We start from the raw sequence: 17,318 nt of genomic DNA on the forward strand, positions 1-17,318 counted from the left end.
ACGTCTATCTGAATAATGTAACGTATGAATAATGCTTGTTTCTGATTAATGCATATGTATTTATAGTTTTATACTGTGTATTATTTGATCTTATCTCTTTATATAGTAAATCAATTTAGTAAATTCGATTCTTGTGTGAGCATTTTCTTATTCATCACAATCCATTGGAACCCTTACAATACACATGGGCAAAACGCTACTCAGACAACACAGGCTGAGGGTAAAACAGTGTGGCAATGCTTTATTGTACCACAAAACAGGCAGATAACACATGGAACAGTCCCAGCACAGTACTCAAGATGGGGCACATTACAGAGTCTCACCCTTCCGCTGACCTGCTGGGATAATAGCTGCTGTGACTACAGATCTTCCAGGGTCACTACCCCAGCTGTGTCACACACACAGAGAGGAGGTAACAACAAGCGTAGGAAGATGACAGTCCATACAAGACCAGTTGATCCGAGGATCACAACCTGGCTTCATCTTCCAGGGTCGACTATTCCACCTGTGGCATGCACACAGAGAGGAGGTAACGACAAGTGTAGGAAGATGACAGTCCATTGAGTCCATACAAGGTACAAGGCCAGTTGATCCAAAGATCACAATCTGGCTTCTCCAAACATATCCATGGTTCAGTGACGGTCAATGGACCAGATCTGTATTCTTCCAACCGATGCTGAAAACCCCTAGGTTGTTTCCTGTAGAATGATATATCCATGTCCCTTGTGATGATGTTGAGGCTGCTGTCCTGTCTCTTGTCCTTTGGATGTATAGATGTCTTGGCAGAATCTCTCTGGCTGTTTCTCTCTCAGTCTCTTTATACAGATGCATGTAACCCTTTTTTACACTTAACAAGTGTCCCTCATTCAGTATTTACATAAAGGGTAAGAATGGAGATGAGATCAAGTAGCATTATTTGATTATTTAAACTATTTGCATAGTTTTTCCCTCTCTGCTTTAGAAGTCAACAAACTGGCTCCATAACACAATGTATAATTAGCATATCAGCAAACATCAGTAGTGATCAAGGATAAGCGCACAATAAAAGTCAATATTACCGGCTTACACAAACAAGTCTGTTTTCTTGACCAACTAGAAATCAACACTTAAATTTAAAGCCAACATACAGATAACATTCTATTATTCTTCATTTGCTAAAATATAGTCGTATGGTTATTTAAGATACAATGCTGCATGTCTTCACAATGCCAAAAGTAAAAATAAAATTTTTTAAAAATATAAAAAACAATATAAAAGTTCAAATCACCCCCCTTTTCAAAATAAAACGATAAAAAAAATCAAACATACACATATTTGTTAAAGCCGTGTTCAGAATCGCCCAATCTAGCAATATAAAAAAAGAATTAACCCGATCGCTAAATGGCGTAACGAGAAAAAAGGTCAAAACGCCAGAATTACTTTTTTTGATCGCCGCAACATTGCATTAAAATGCAATAAAGGATGACCAAAAGATCGTATCTGCACCAAAATGGTATCCATTAAAATCGTCAGCTTGGTACACAAAAAATAAGCCTTCACCCAACCCGAGATCATGAAAAATGGAGATGCGACGGGTATGGGAAAATGGTGCAATTCTTTTATGCTTTACCTAATAAAGATGAGTTATTTTTACTGATATAGTGGGTATGGAAAGTATTTAGACCCCTTTACATTTTTCACTCTTTATTTCATTGCAAACGTTTGGTAAATTCAAATTCATACTATCTATTCTTGACACGGGAGGGGCTTATAAACTTCCGAAGTATATCATTTGGTGTTTGGGATCTGCCAATATGTGGCTAGTTTTCTGTTTCTGTGTAAACACCACCTCACCCTATATACTGAGATGTGGGGTACATGTTTTTTCTATTAGTCACTTTCAAAGTAACCTTCAGGGGGTGAATTATGGGTATAGTTTTACATTTGCAATAAGGTTTAGTTTTATCCTTTCGTCAGCAAACATGCGGAATGACAAGAGACAACCCATTTAAGAAGATTCAATTTTGATTAAAGCTATTCCAACATTATAACATTATGAACATAAAAAAGGCTTCTCCCCTGTGTGGATTCTCTGGTGCTTAACACAATTGGATTTATTGTTAAAACATTTCCCACATTCTGAACAGGAAAAAGGCTTCTCCCCTGTGTGAGTTCTTTGGTGGGTAACAAAATGTGATTTATGTGCAAAACATTTCCCACATTCTGAACATGAAAAAGGCTTCTCTCCTGTGTGCATTCTCTGGTGCTTAACACAATTGGATTTATTGTTAAAATATTTCCCACATTCTGAACAGGAAAAAGGCTTCTCCCCTGTGTGAGTTCTCTGGTGCTTAACACAATCTGATTTATTCATAAAACATTTCCCACATACTGAACATGAAAAAGGCTTCTCCCCTGTGTGAGTTCTCTTGTGGGTAAGAAAATGTGATTTCTGTACAAAACATTTCCCACATTCTAAACATGAAAAAGGCTTCTCTCCTGTGTGGATTCTCTGGTGCTTAACAAAATCTGATTTAGTGTTAAAACATTTTCCACATTCTGAACAGGAAAAAGGCTTCTCCCCTGTGTGAGTTCTCTGGTGACTAACACAATCGGATTTAGTGTTAAAACATTTCCCACATTCTAAACAGGAAAAAGGCTTCTCCCCTGTGTGAGTTCTCTGGTGGGTAACAAAATTTGATTTATGTTCAAAACATTTCCCACATTCTGAACAGGAAAAGGGCATCTCCCCTGTGTGTGCTCTCTGGTGTCTATCAAGAACCGATTTCAGATTAAAACATTTCCCACATTCTGAACAGGAAAAAGGCTTCTCTCCTGTGTGGATTCTCTGGTGCTTAACACAATCAGATTTATTATTAAAACATTTCCCACATTCTGAACAGGAAAAAGGCTTCTCCCCTGTGTGAGTTCTCTGGTGGATAACAAAATGTGATTTCTGTGCAAAATATTTCCCACATTCTGAACAGGAAAAAGGCTTCTCCCCTGTGTGAATTCTCTGGTGAGTAACAAAATGTGATTTCCATGTAAAATATTTCCCACATTCTGAACATGAAAATGACTTCTTTGCTTTAGGAGCAGTTTGTTTTTTAATGCCTCTTTTGTGACTTTGATTTTCCTTAGTAGTCAGTAATGAATCAGAAGATGGGACCTGTTTCATAGGATCAGGTGACAGATCTTTGCTTTGAATAGATGATATATCTGGAGTAACAGCAATCACTTCAGTTGTATCTTGTAAGATCTCAAGATCATCAGATTTAAAAATTGAAGATGACAGCTGTCCCTCTGATCTCCTGGTACAGTCATCTGCTAAGATAAAAAAACTTTTTTAAATAAAATATCCTTGAGTTTTTTATATTTTTGAGCGTTTCTACTTATACCGTCCATAAAAATGGCAAGCTATGTAAAAAACTTTAATTATTTACCAAGACAATGACAGTTCACAGTCTAATAGGAAACCTTGTTGGATGAGCCAGTAGTGTGCGGTGTTCAACTGTTTGTTCATTCTGCCTCCCAAATATCAAATATAAAGAAACCAATCAATGTTATGTAGGCAAAAATAATACTAATTCTCATCTCTCAAAAAACAAGTCCCCATTCAGGTCTATCATCTCTCAATGGAAAAACAGAGGTTCCCACACTATTATTGGCTTAAAGGCTGTTGAAAAGCAACAAGGTTTCCATAAACCAATCCAGCAAAATCCGCTCTCACTTCGGAGTCTTGCAGTGTGCGCAAACAACATTTAGGATCCCTGTATTTAGCAATATTATACTGAGAAGAACCCACTTAATTTGCGGTGTGTGTCTCCTGGAGCACAATCTGGGCACTATGTGCTGGATAATAAAATGGCTAATGTGTAATTTTCACTCTCCAACATCCACTGCATGTTAATTTCCTGAAAGTGGCTGTGGAGTCAAAATATTCACTCCTCCTAAGGATTATAACCCTCAGTGAATTAATTTATAACATGGAATCACTTTATGGGGATTTCCACTGTTCTGGTTTTCTGTAATTTAGTTATATTAGGGCTTCTGCATATGGTGTGTCCAATCTCATCTGGGATCTGTTCCTGCTGTCCAGCAGGAGTAATCTGCTCCCTACTTCAGCCAATTGGAAAGTACCACACCCTACTAAGGCGCAAAGCACATGGCCGGAATCTGCCAGATACAGCGCTGTTCTCCTCTGGTTCAGTCCTCTGTGCTCAGCTTGCGGCTTGTGTATTTGTTTCCTCCTGTGACCATGGCCCGTTTACTGACTACTCTTGTGTCTTCTGATTCTGTATTCTGTTCTTCTGGTTCTGACCCAGATACCTGACTATTCTTCCTGCCATCTAACACCACAGAATAGCAGGTAACACCATGGTCCAAGCCTAGGGGTCCCAGTGTAAGTCCATATTCCATGTAAGGGTGTTAAAGGGCGATGAGCAAGGCAATCCTTGGGATATGGAAAGCAAAGAAGATAGAGCCAAGCATGTTCATGGTGGACATCTTTTGAGCTGCCAGGTGACCATGAACAGTGCTCCCAATACATTGTGTCTTCAAACTATTCCAGCTAGATCTGCATTCAAATAGCTAAATGGCGCTCCTTCCCTTCTGAACACTGCCATGTGCCCAGACAGTAGTGTACAACCGTATGTAGGGTATAGTGCGAAGCCGGAAAATAATTTGTAAGATCCATTTGTTTCCTATTATCCTTTGTGAAGAATTCCAAACTTACCACCACATAAAGTGACACACGTCAGATATTAATAATGGGGCCTGATTAGGAACTACTGAAATGATCAAACTCCACAGTCTCCATCAGTAATAAATGAGTAACTAGGGGTGAAACCTCTCTGGGGTAATTAGAGTATGAAGCCATATAAACCATATGAAGCGCATCAATCCCTCTAATCTTCAATAAGGTCGCATCGCTATTATGACATGATATATAATGTTGTGGAATGGTTTTCAGATCTCCAATATCGGCCATTGTCTTGGCCGCGCCAATGTCCCACACATGCTCGCGCACTCGAATCCTGAGTTCTCTTGTTGTCAGACCCACATATATTTTGGGGCAAGGGCACGTGGCATAGTAAATCACGTTTGAAGTTCCACAGGAAATTCTCTGTCTAATCTGAAATTCCCTTGTCCCATCTGATGAGAAGAGAACTAGAGGGATGGATGCGCTTCATATGGGGATTAGGGGGGGTCACAACAAACATTTTTTATCACAGATGGAACTCAGGTGGTTCATTCAACTGGACACCATGACCCCTAATGGACTCAATGAAGTTTTGAGCTTGGCCCCATTCCTATAGTCTTTGGGGATTTAACAATTATGCATCAATTGGTCCCGGATATTATTTTCTTTTTTGTTAATGGATTCCCAATGGGATGATTTGCATTATTCTCTTTATAGTATATTCCATATGGATATCTGGGTATATTTATAGGCATATAATATATAGGTAATGAGAATTCCTCCTGTCCTTTTTCCTCCACAGGTCTATATCACACTCCCTCCTTTTTTCTGGCAGTGTGTTGTTTTTATATTGTTTTTAATTTTTACTCTTTATTTTCACTAATCTTTTCTTGTATGTCAATAAATTATAGCTAGTGACCTTGAGGACACCATATATCTCCTTGGACCCTCACCCTGTACCATATCTATGTGAACCGCATCCAGCAGTCTCTACAGTTGTGGGAATCATGACCATATATTGTATTCTATGTATTTTATGTACTTAGTATGTGAGATTTTTTCACTGTTTATGTCATATACGATGTACATTTATATACATGTGATGACTTTTTTTACGGTCATGACCCGCTTAGGATTATTGTGTGCATGGACCTTACGGTTCTTCCCATGTATGGGATATAATTATGAGCATATTATATCAAACATGTGAATCGGATCTAGTGGCCTTTATAGTTGTATGTGTCATGACCATATATTCATTTTATGCATTTGATGTATTTAATATATGAGACTCTTTATCGCCTGGGCCATATGTGATGTATATCCATGTATGTATGTGATGATTCTTTTGTATGGCCATGACCCCTTTAAAAATCATTCATCTTCCCGGTATGGATTTTTGGGATTTCCTATATATGGGATACAATTATGGGCGGCTGTGCGCATCTCTCTGCGGTGGTAATTGTGCTGCTGACAGATGGGCGTCTTTATGTTGTACACGGGCGCCTTGGTCTTTTGACCGGTGTCCTGTGTTCAGCATGACGCCTGTTCTGTGAAGCGGTGCTTGCCGACCTCAGAGCGCATGCGCCGATGAGGCCGTGCTGATTGGTTGATCCCGGTCACGTGACCGCGGTCACAGGGTATATGAAGGTCCTGTGGAGATATGGTTACGATCTCCTTGATAAAGCGGCATTTCTGCGCCATGAAACGCGCTTCGGGGGTCACTGCCAGACGCTTCCCCTCTTCCTCCTGCATCCTCTGGTAAGATTTTGATCTGACATTTGTTTCTGTCTTTCATTGGTGGTCGCCCTTGTTTATGTCCAGATTCATTGCACCCTAAGGACATTATATGTCTCTCCTCCTTACTTTTTGAGCTTTGCTCAGGGGATTTACATGGAGTAATCTGGGCCATATGGCCATTGATTTTTGTAGGGCGGTATTATATTTTGGGCTTCCACTTTATAGGCATGATGTCTAAAATACATATATGAGGACATTATTTCCATCTTGGATGGATGAGGGGATGGTCGGGTATGTGTTCATCTGCTTTATATTGGCACCTCATCATGATTTTGTGCACTTCTTTGTACGATGTTTAATAAAAATTATTAATATTTTTGCAGTCGTCGTTTTGCTCCCTTTTTTCTCCGGTGTTTCCATGTTTATAGGAGCTGATGTGGCTTGTGCCTAGGGTGAACAAATTGTTTTGGTATCATCCATAGGCATTTTAGCATTTTACATGGGATTCTTGTTATTAATCCCAGGGGGTAGGTGGATCCTCCAGGTTGTAAGTTCTATAGAAAAGGGCTTTCAATGCCCAAAGTCACTTGAACAGTTTTGGGTGGAGGAGAATGTTGTGGTCTAGAGGCAAAATGGCGATCATGGTAATACGGCCGGACTACACCACCGATAAAGCAGCCACAGTCGGTGACTGAGAAGAATCTGTGACTTCTCTGCATTCAGTGGTTACTACTCATCTGGGTAGTCATATGTGGGAATCTCCTCTTTACACCACTCATCACCCCTCACATATGTCTCTGTAGTATTAATATGGGTCAGATCTTCACCCTGAAACAAATATTGTAAAAGTCACCGACAGATGGAGAAGTCCCATCTATGATCAGCTCTAATCCTGCCATCTCCACCGTTCTTATTACACAAGTATAAAACATATAATACTGGTGGATAAAACAAGACTGAGCACAAGACCTTCACAGCCGTCTACACATCATAGGGGAGATCTCCTGACACCTTCTCTCCATCTACCTGATGATCCTGAGGAGCACTGGGATCTTCTTGCTTACAGTCCTGTGGAAGAAGAGGACGGGGACATCTCTCTGGTGTTGTCCTCTTACTGGATAGATCTGGAGGAAACACATACAGGGACTGAATTCATTCTCTACATACAGATAATTATAGGCCGTGTGTATTTAGTCCTGTCTATTACCTGGAGATGTGAGGGGCTGGGGAACCTCCATTATGACGTCCTTGTACAGATCTCTGTGTCCTTCTGAATACTCCCACTCCTCCATGGAGAAATAGACAGCGACATCCTGACACCTTATAGGAACCTGACACATACAATGATACCATCATCCCCCGATCCCTTCATAGCGTTACTGTATAATGTCCCAGCATTCCCAGCAGTGTCACCTCTCCAGTCAGCAGCTCAATCATCTTGTAGGTGAGTTCTAGGATCTTCTGGTCATTGATGTCCTCATGGAACAGGGGGTGAGGTGCAGGCCCCGTGATTGGGCTCAGGGGTCTTCCCCATCCCTCAGACACAGGGTCCTGACAGCGATCACTAGAGGTCTTCTTCACCACTGTGTAATCCTGGTTATGGAGAGACACATTAATAAATCTCACTCCAGACATTTCCAGAGTCCTCACCTCTCCAGTTCTGTCCATCTGTTATTCCCATAGATAAGAATGATGTAATGTGACGTCATCAGAATCTCTCACCTCTCCAGTGAGACGGAAGAGGATCTCTAGGGTGAGGTGTAACATCCTCTCCGCCATCTTGTCTCTGTCCATATCCATCCTTGATGGGTAAATCAGGAAAATTCTCTTCTGTAGAAGATCTTCACTGAGAGGATCCGATATTGTAGAGACCTGAATGAGAAGAAGATGAGCCGACATTTCCAGGTTTCTTCTTGTGGGAATCGGCTGCGATATCCCCTGTGCAATATATTTCTAGTATTAATGTGCTCAGTAATGGGGGGAATCTCCACCTACCTCCACCTGCAGAGCCGCACTCCACATATATGGCTGCTCTGTGCACAGGACCTGTGATGAGGTCACAGGAGGGGAGGAGTCAGGGGTCACATGATCTCCGGAGTGAAGAAGCTCCAAGGAGCCTTCTCCTCAGTCAGTGACATTCCCGCCATTATTTGCCCCTCACTACTGGCACAATTACCCCGCGCCGCCTTCTCTACACAGTGTTATGTGTGGAATGTAACGTGTGGTTTCTCTGGAGGGAAATAGACCCCACACAGGAGGGAATTCTCACCAGTTACCGGCCGTCTACTATATGGCGGCATATGATTGTGCTTTCGACTCCACACCAGGGGCTAAAATGCCCAAATCTCATTTATTTCCTCCCTTCCAGAGTCCGGCTGAGGCTCATATACGGCCATGCTCCTCTCCAGTCACCGTGGGGGGTTTGGTAGAAGGATGGAGGGTTGGGCCTGTGAGTCACGGGTCACCTTCCCTATCCTTTACCCTTTATACCTGACCTGATTATCCAATTATCTGGAGCTAAATGGTTTTACAAACTTACAGTGAGAGGGGAATATAACCTTATAAGGCTAGTTTCACACTTGCTTTTTTTTGCAGCGCGTTTTTCCCGCAAAAAAACGCATTGAAAAAACGCATACAAAAGCATACAACTGCTGCGTTTTTTTCAAGCATTTTTATGAGCATGCATGAAAAAAACGCAGCGTTTTTATGCGTTTGTATGCGTTTTTAGTGCGTTTTTACCGCGTTTGCGTTTTTTTCCAACATTTTTAGGTGGCCCCTCACACTAACCCAAACCATGACTTTACTAACCCTAACCCTGACCCTAACCCCAACCCTAACCCTGACCCTAACCCTGACCCTAACCCTTAACCAAATCATACTTAACCCTAACCCAAACCCTAAACCCTAACTAACCCTAACCCTAACCCTGACCCTAACCCTAACCCTAACCCTGACCCTAACCCTAACCCTAACCCTGACCCTAACCCTAACCCTGACCCTAACCCTTAACAAAACCATACTTAACCCTAACCCTGACCCTAACCCTAACCCTAACCCTGACCCTAACCCTTAACCAAACCATACTTAACCCTAATCCTGACCCTAACCCTGACCCTAACCCTAACCCTAACCCTAACCCTGACCCTAACCCTTAACAAAACCATACTTAACCCTAATCCTGACCCTAACCCTGACCCTAACCCTTAACAAAACCATACTTAACCCTAACCCTGACCCTAACCCTAACCCTGACCCTAACCCTAACCCTGACCCTAACCCTAACCCTAACCCTGACCCTAACCCTTAACCAAACCATACTTAATCCTAATCCTGACCCTAACCCTGACCCTAATCCTTAACAAAACCATACTTAACCCTAACCCTGACCCTAACCCTAACCCTAACCCTGACCCTAACCCTAACCCTATCCCTAACCCTGACCCTAACCCTTAACCAAACCATACTTAACCCTAATCCTGACCCTAACCCTGACCCTAACCCTTAACAAAACCATACTTAACCCTAACCCTGACCCTAACCCTAACCCTGACCCTAACCCTAACCCTGACCCTAACCCTAACCCTAACCCTAACCCTGACCCTAACCCTTAACCAAACCATACTTAACCCTAATCCTGACCCTAACCCTGACCCTAATCCTTAACAAAACCATACTTAACCCTGACCCTAACCCTAACCCTGACCCTAACCCTGACCCTAACCCTAACCCTGACCCTAACCCTTAACCAAACCATACTTAACCCTAATCCTGACCCTAACCCTGACCCTAACCCTTAACCAAACCATACTTAACCCTAACCCTGACCCAAACCCCAACCCTAACCCTGACCCTAACCCTAACCCTAAACCCCCTTAACTAACCCTAACTCTAACCCAAACCCCTAAATTCCATGGTTAAAAAAAAAAAAACGCATATGCAAAAAAACGCATACATGAGCATGCCAGTGCGCACATATGCACATCCATAGGCTATAATGGCCATTTTTAGCGCAAAACGTGCGCATATGTGCGCATGCGCTTTTTTGCAGGGCCAAAAAATGCAACATGCTGCGTCTGGAAAATACAAACGCACACCCCAAAAAAACGCAGCGCATGAAAATCGCATACATGCGCTTACAAGCGCGCAGGTATGCGCACCCATGTTAAATATAGGGGAAATAACGCATGCGCACATATGCGTTTTTTTCCAGCGCTAAAAAACGCAAATGTGAAACCAGCCTTAGTGTATGTCAGGGGGACGAATGGAAGACCGAATTCAGTACACCTGAGGGGCAGATATAAAACCTGATGCTGCCATTCGGGGTAACCAATGCTCCGGCAGTCTGTGAAAATGTCATTAATTATTTTTTTCTCACTGATTGGTAGATTTGTGGTAATTTTCCTGGATGATATAGTGAGTTCCTCCCGTCCTCTGGAGGAGCATGCTGAGCATGTCAGACAGGTTCTCCGGGTTCTACGTGACAACTATTTATTTGGTAACCTGGAGAAATGACAATTTGTGGTCCAGCAGTTCCAGTTCTCAGGACATTTGGCTTCTGCACTGGGGTCTCAGATGGACCCCGTTGCGGTCCCAGCAGTTCCTTCATTGGTTTTAACCAAGTAACCTGAAAGTGTTACAGAGATTTCTTGTAGTCGAGATACTGAGGAACAAACAAGCGAAAAATAGGGTCTTACCTGATAACCAGATATAATGGAAGTAGGGGAGTATTACACTCACCTGATGGAGCGGCGCCTTTACACCATGCTCAATACATAAATCAGCTGCTGCAGGACCCGGGGCCAAAGACCAAGCAGAAGAGCTGATCCGGGTATAATGTGTCTGTACCTGCGCTGCTGATGGAGACGATCGGAGATGGAGATTTTCCTTAAAAACGTTTATTCAAATAGGTTTTCAAAGTCAACGCGTTTCACAGTCACGCAGGACGTCTTCCTCAGGACGAAACCTGAGAGCGGATAAACATGTCAAGCCTGGAACGTTTTATATGCAGTCTTTTGGAAAAAAAAAGCCAAACAAAGCAAAATATGTCAAAGTTCATGAGAAAGTCCGTCAAACAAAGATAAATTATGGTTCATGAAAAAACAAAAAAAAATTTACACACATTAATTATATTAAAAAGTACTTATGAATTAAGTGAGGTCACCTAAAAGAATGAATAAACATGAATGTGAAATGAATGAAAAAGTTCTTGCCAGTAAATAAATTATTTATAAATTGTGTTATTTAGTTGTCAGTAGTTTCCTATATGAGATGTGAGCTGGTGTTCTGTAAGTTTCTGAAGTCACAGGTATAGTGGTGTAAAGCTGTGCACCACAAGTGAGCTTGATGGATCAGCATCAGATTGAAAACATAGGATTATTGGAAAAGAAACCATTGAACTAGAAGACAAATACGTAACCCAATGGTTAATAAGGCCTCTTTCACAGATCAGTTTTTTTGCCATCAGTCACAATCCGTCATTTTTTTAAAAAAAACGGATCCAGCAATTGATGCCACTGGATCCAGTTTTTTCTCATAGACTTGTATTAGCGATGGATGGCTGTCCGTTTCACCCGTCGTTCGACGGATCCATCAGAAATTCTTTGTCCGTCGATTGGAGAAAACAGACATAGGAAAGTTTTTTGTGTCAGTTGAAAAGTCGGACAGCGAATCAGTCGCTGGATTTTGTTTTTTTAAACTGAGCATGCTCCAAGGATAATTTTTTAGCCAAAAGTAGCATTTTTCTTTCTTGCACGCACAAAAAATCTCTCTCTCTCCTCCAGACCCACAATGTAAAACTAGACTAGTGGATTAATAATGGATACATGTCTTATTGACGTCTCTCTAATTACTAACCAGGTTTAATGTCCCCTTACAATAGCAAGGTGACATTAATCTCTTATTACCCCATATGCCACCCGCTACAGGGCAATGGGAAGGGAGAGGGTAAGTGCCGGAATTGGCGCATCTTACAGATGCGCCTTTTCTGGGGTGGCTGGGGGCAGATTTTTTTACGCCAAGGGGGCCCAATAACAATGGTCCCTCTCTAGGCTATTTATTTCTGCCCTCAGTCACTCGCTAGCCCTCTCTGGCAAAGAAAATTGAGGGGGAGCCCACACCAGTTTTTTCCGTGAATTAATCCTCTAATTTAACACCTACAGCTCCAAATTTTACACACACACTACTAACATTATTAGTGAGGGATATATATAAATCTAATTCTTCTGCAATGATTTACTGTATGTAAACCATGTCTCATGTCCTGTCGGGTTCTGTAATATTTTTACATATGCCGATAATTGATTTTTCACCTATTCTGCTATCTATATCTCTATGAAATATAAATATATGTATATATATATATATATGTGTGTCACTGATATATATATATTATATATACAGTGGGGCAAAAAAGTATTTAGTCAGTCAGCAATAGTGCAAGTTCCACCACTTAAAAAGATGAGAGGCGTCTGTAATTTACATCATAGGTAGACCTCAACTATGGGAGACAAACTGAGAAAAAAAAATCCAGAAAATCACATTGTCTGTTTTTTTTTCATTTTATTTGCATATTATGGTGGAAAATAAGTATTTGGTCAGAAACAAAATTTCATCTCAATACTTTGTGATATATCCTTTGTTGGCAATGACAGAGGTCAAACGTTTTCTGTAAGTCTTCACAAGGTTGCCACACACTGTTGTTGGTATGTTGGCCCATTCCTCCATGCAGATCTCCTCTAGAGCAGTGATGTTTTTGGCTTTTCGCTTGGCAACACGGACTTTCAACTCCCTCCAAAGGTTTTCTATAGGGTTGAGATCTGGAGACTGGCTAGGCCACTCCAGGACCTTGAAATGCTTCTTACGAAGCCACTCCTTCGTTGCCCTGGCGGTGTGCTTTGGATCATTGTCATGTTGAAAGACCCAGCCACGTTTCATCTTCAATGCCCTTGCTGATGGAAGGAGGTTTGCACTCAAAATCTCACGATACATGGCCCCATTCATTCTTTCATGTACCCGGATCAGTCGTCCTGGCCCCTTTGCAGAGAAACAGCCCCAAAGCATGATGTTTCCACCACCATGCTTTACAGTAGGTATGGTGTTTGATGGATGCTACTCAGTATTCTTTTTCCTCCAAACACGACAAGTTGTGTTTCTACCAAACAGTTCCAGTTTGGTTTCATCAGACCATAGGACATTCTCCCAAAACTCCTCTGGATCATCCAAATGCTCTCTAGCAAACTTCAGACGGGCCTGGACATGTACAGGCTTAAGCAGTGGGACACGTCTGGCACTGCAGGATCTGAGTCCATGGTGGCGTAGTATGTTACTTATGGTAGGCCTTGTTACATTGGTCCCAGCTCTCTGCAGTTCATTCACTAGGTCCCCCCGCGTGGTTCTGGGATTTTTGCTCACCGTTCTTGTGATCATTCTGACCCCACGGGGTGGGATTTTGCGTGGAGCACCAGATCGAGGGAGATTATCAGTGGTCTTGTATGTCTTCCATTTTCTAATTATTGCTCCCACAGTTGATTTCTTCACTCCAAGCTGGTTGGCTATTGCAGATTCAGTCTTCCCAGCCTGGTGCAGGGCTACAATTTTGTTTCTGGTGTCCTTTGACAGCTCTTTGGTCTTCACCATAGTGGAGTTTGGAGTCAGACTGTTTGAGGGTGTGCACAGGTGTCTTTTTATACTGATAACAAGTTTAAACAGGTGCCATTACTACAGGTAATGAGTGGAGGAAAGAGGAGACTCTTAAAGAAGAAGTTACAGGTCTGTGAGAGCCAGAAATCTTGTTTGCTTGTTTCTGACCAAATACTTATTTTCCACCATAATATGCAAATAAAATGATAAAAAAACAGACAATGTGATTTTCTGGATTTTTTTTTCTCAGTTTGTCTCCCATAGTTGAGGTCTACCTATGATGTAAATTACAGACGCCTCTCATCTTTTTAAGTGGTGGAACTTGCACTATTGCTGACTGACTAAATACTTTTTTGCCCCACTGTATATATACTGCTCAAAAAAAATAAAGGGAACCCTGGACACTCTTTCTGAGCAGACACATGGATGTTAGTGACTTTCCTATCATTTCTAACTGTTGTTTATTCCATTGACACAACAGCGGGAGAAATTGAAATACAATCAGTGTTGATCTCACAGAAGTGTGGCTGACTTGGAGTTACATTTTGCTGTTTAAGTGTTCCCTTTAATTTTTTGAGCAGTATATATATACACTCACTGGCCACTTTATTAGGTACACCATGCTAGTAAGGGGTTGGACCCCCTTTTGCCTTCAGAACTGCCTCAATTCTTCGTGGCAGAGATTCAACAAGGTGCTGGAAGCATTCCTCAGAGATTTTGGACCATATTGACATGATGGCATCACACAGTTGGCGCAGATTTGTCGGCTGCACATCCCTGATGCGAATCTCCCGTTCCACCACATCCCAAAGATGCTCTATTGGATTGAGATCTGGTGACTGAGGAGGCCATTTGAGTACAGTAAACTCATTGTCATGTTCAAGAAACCAATCTGAGATGATTCGAGCTTTATGACATGGCGCATTATCCTGCTGAAAGTAGCCATCAGATGTTGGGTACATTGTGGTCATAAAGGGATGGACATGGTCAGCAACAATACTCAGGTAGGCTGTGGCGTTGCAACGATGCTCAATTGGTACCAAGGGGCCCAAAGAGTGCCCAGAAAAAATTCCCCACACCATGACACCACCACCACCAGCCTGAACCGTTGATACAAGGCAGGATGGATCCATGCTTTCATGTTGTTTACGCCAAATTCTGACCCTACCATCCGAATGTCGCAGCAGAAATCGAGACTCATCAGACCAGGCAACGTTTTTCCAATCTTCTACTGTCCAATTTCGATGAGCTTGTGCAAATTGTAGCCTCAGTTTCCTGTTCTTAGCTGAGAGGAGTGGTACCCAGTGTGGTCTTCTGCTGCTGTAGCCCATCTGCCTCAAAGTTCGACGCACTGTGCGTTCAGAGATGCTCTTCTGCCTACCTTGGTTGTAACGGGTGGCAATTTGAGTCACTGTTGCCTTTCTATCAGCTCGAACCAGTCTGCCCATTCTCCTCTGACCTCTGGCATCAACATGGCATTTCCGGCCACAGAACTGCCGCTCACTGGATTTTTTTTCTTTTTCGGACCATTCTCTGTAAACCCTAGAGATGGTTGTGCGTGAAAATCCCAGTAGATCAGCAGTTTCTGAAATTCTCAGACCAGCCCTTCTGGCACCAACAATCATGCCACGTTCAAAGGCACTCAAATCACCTTTCTTCCCCATACTGATGCTCGGTTTGAACTGCAGGAGATTGTCTTGACCATGTCTACATGCCTAAATGCACTGAGTTGCCGCCATGTGATTGGCTGATTAGAAATTAAGTCTTAACACACAGTTGGACAGGTGTACCTAATAAAGTGGCCAGTGAGTGTATATATATACATATATAGTGTAAGGCAGCGCTCACTGAGTGCATTGGGGAACGCCCGCTTGACAGCGCTATAACATACAGGAAGACTCAATTTCCTTAAAAGTTCTCCTGGGTTTATTGCACCATATCCCCAGCAGCACAAACACAGAGTAGTCAGCCTTTAGGTCCGGCAACATAAAATAATAATGTCCGTAAACAGGGCTTTGCTCTTTCTCTGTTCACACACAGGCCAGGGCAATGTCCATTAAACACTCAGTTCCATAGGACAGTACAGTCTTTTACTTTTTTTTTTTCCAAAATCATATTTATTGAAATTTACATCGTTAAACAGGAAAACACATCAATTCCGCAAACAGTGCAAAGTAGATTAATAATACATCAAGAAAACAGACATACATACGTAGGAGGCAAGGAATAAGGGGGGAAAGGGGGTAGGTACACCTAAGTATACAACTGTAAATTACTTAGATCAAAGGTCTTAACAGAAACTGACCTGCTAAAGTGCAGGTTCCTGAATATCAAAGTGGCATATAAGCTAGACACATAGCAGGGTTCATCGCGGGCAGGGAATATCAGACCCTGAATCGAAGTAGCACAAGCATCATCACGGTGGAGAGCCGGCTACCAAGCCATGGTTCCAAAATCTGGGACTTTTTCTTTTTAGATGACGCAGATAATACCAGAGCCCTTTCGTACTGGCAATGAAGGTTCATCCTGTCAATCACAATTTGTATGGTCGGAGCGCTGGACACTCTCCATTTGGATGCCACTGCCAGTCTAGTGGCTATAAACAAATGTGAGAACACTCCTCTCAACACATGCGGGATCTCATCCAAACCGATAGCAATAAAATCATACTGGGTTGTAAGGCCATCCGGATCCCAGTTACCTCAGCTATCACGTCCTCTAGGCTAGCCCAAAAATTTAGTAATTTCGGGCATGACCACCACATGTGGCTAAGTGTCCCCAACATACCGCAGCCTGTCCAACATAATGGGGAGCACTGAGGGCCAAAGTGAGCAACTTTAACTGGGTAATAGTACCAGTGTAAGAGGACTTTTTTCAATTGTTCCAGATGGTTTAAACATGAGGAAACTCTCCAAACCTCTAGCACCGCCTCCCGCCACCCATCAGGCGCTAGGGTGACCTGCAAGTCATCCTCCCATTGTCTCATGAATTGCAGTTTAACCTCTGGGTCAGGATCATTCAGGGCTCTATACAAGATAGATACATTGTGAGTACTAGGTCTGGGCACCAGGAAGAGGCCATTTACTATACGGTCTAGGTTAGAATTAAAGAAGTACGACGGTTGTGTAGTGTGTATAAGATGTCTTAGTTGCAAAAACTGATAAAATCTATGTCGAATATCTGGGTGTTTTGCAACTAGGCGGTCAAACGGCTTAATCGCTGTGCCGTCACACAACTGATGAAGTGATTTTATACCAGC

At 42.3% G+C, this 17,318-nt stretch overlaps 1 protein-coding gene and 1 pseudogene across 1 annotated transcript in view; one reads left to right on the top strand and one right to left on the bottom strand.

The window, feature by feature from the left end:
- The window catches only part of LOC141074017 (uncharacterized), a 236,598-nt gene that overhangs the window by 51,811 nt on the left and 167,469 nt on the right, over positions 1-17,318 (top strand). The window lies entirely within an intron of this gene.
- The window catches only part of LOC141074045 (uncharacterized), a 56,433-nt pseudogene continuing 39,330 nt past the window's right edge, over positions 216-17,318 (bottom strand).

Source organism: Dendrobates tinctorius, unplaced genomic scaffold, assembly GCF_039654945.1.
Source record: "Dendrobates tinctorius isolate UK_male_01 unplaced genomic scaffold, ASM3965494v1 ptg000322l, whole genome shotgun sequence".
Taxonomy (NCBI): domain Eukaryota; kingdom Metazoa; phylum Chordata; class Amphibia; order Anura; family Dendrobatidae; genus Dendrobates; species Dendrobates tinctorius.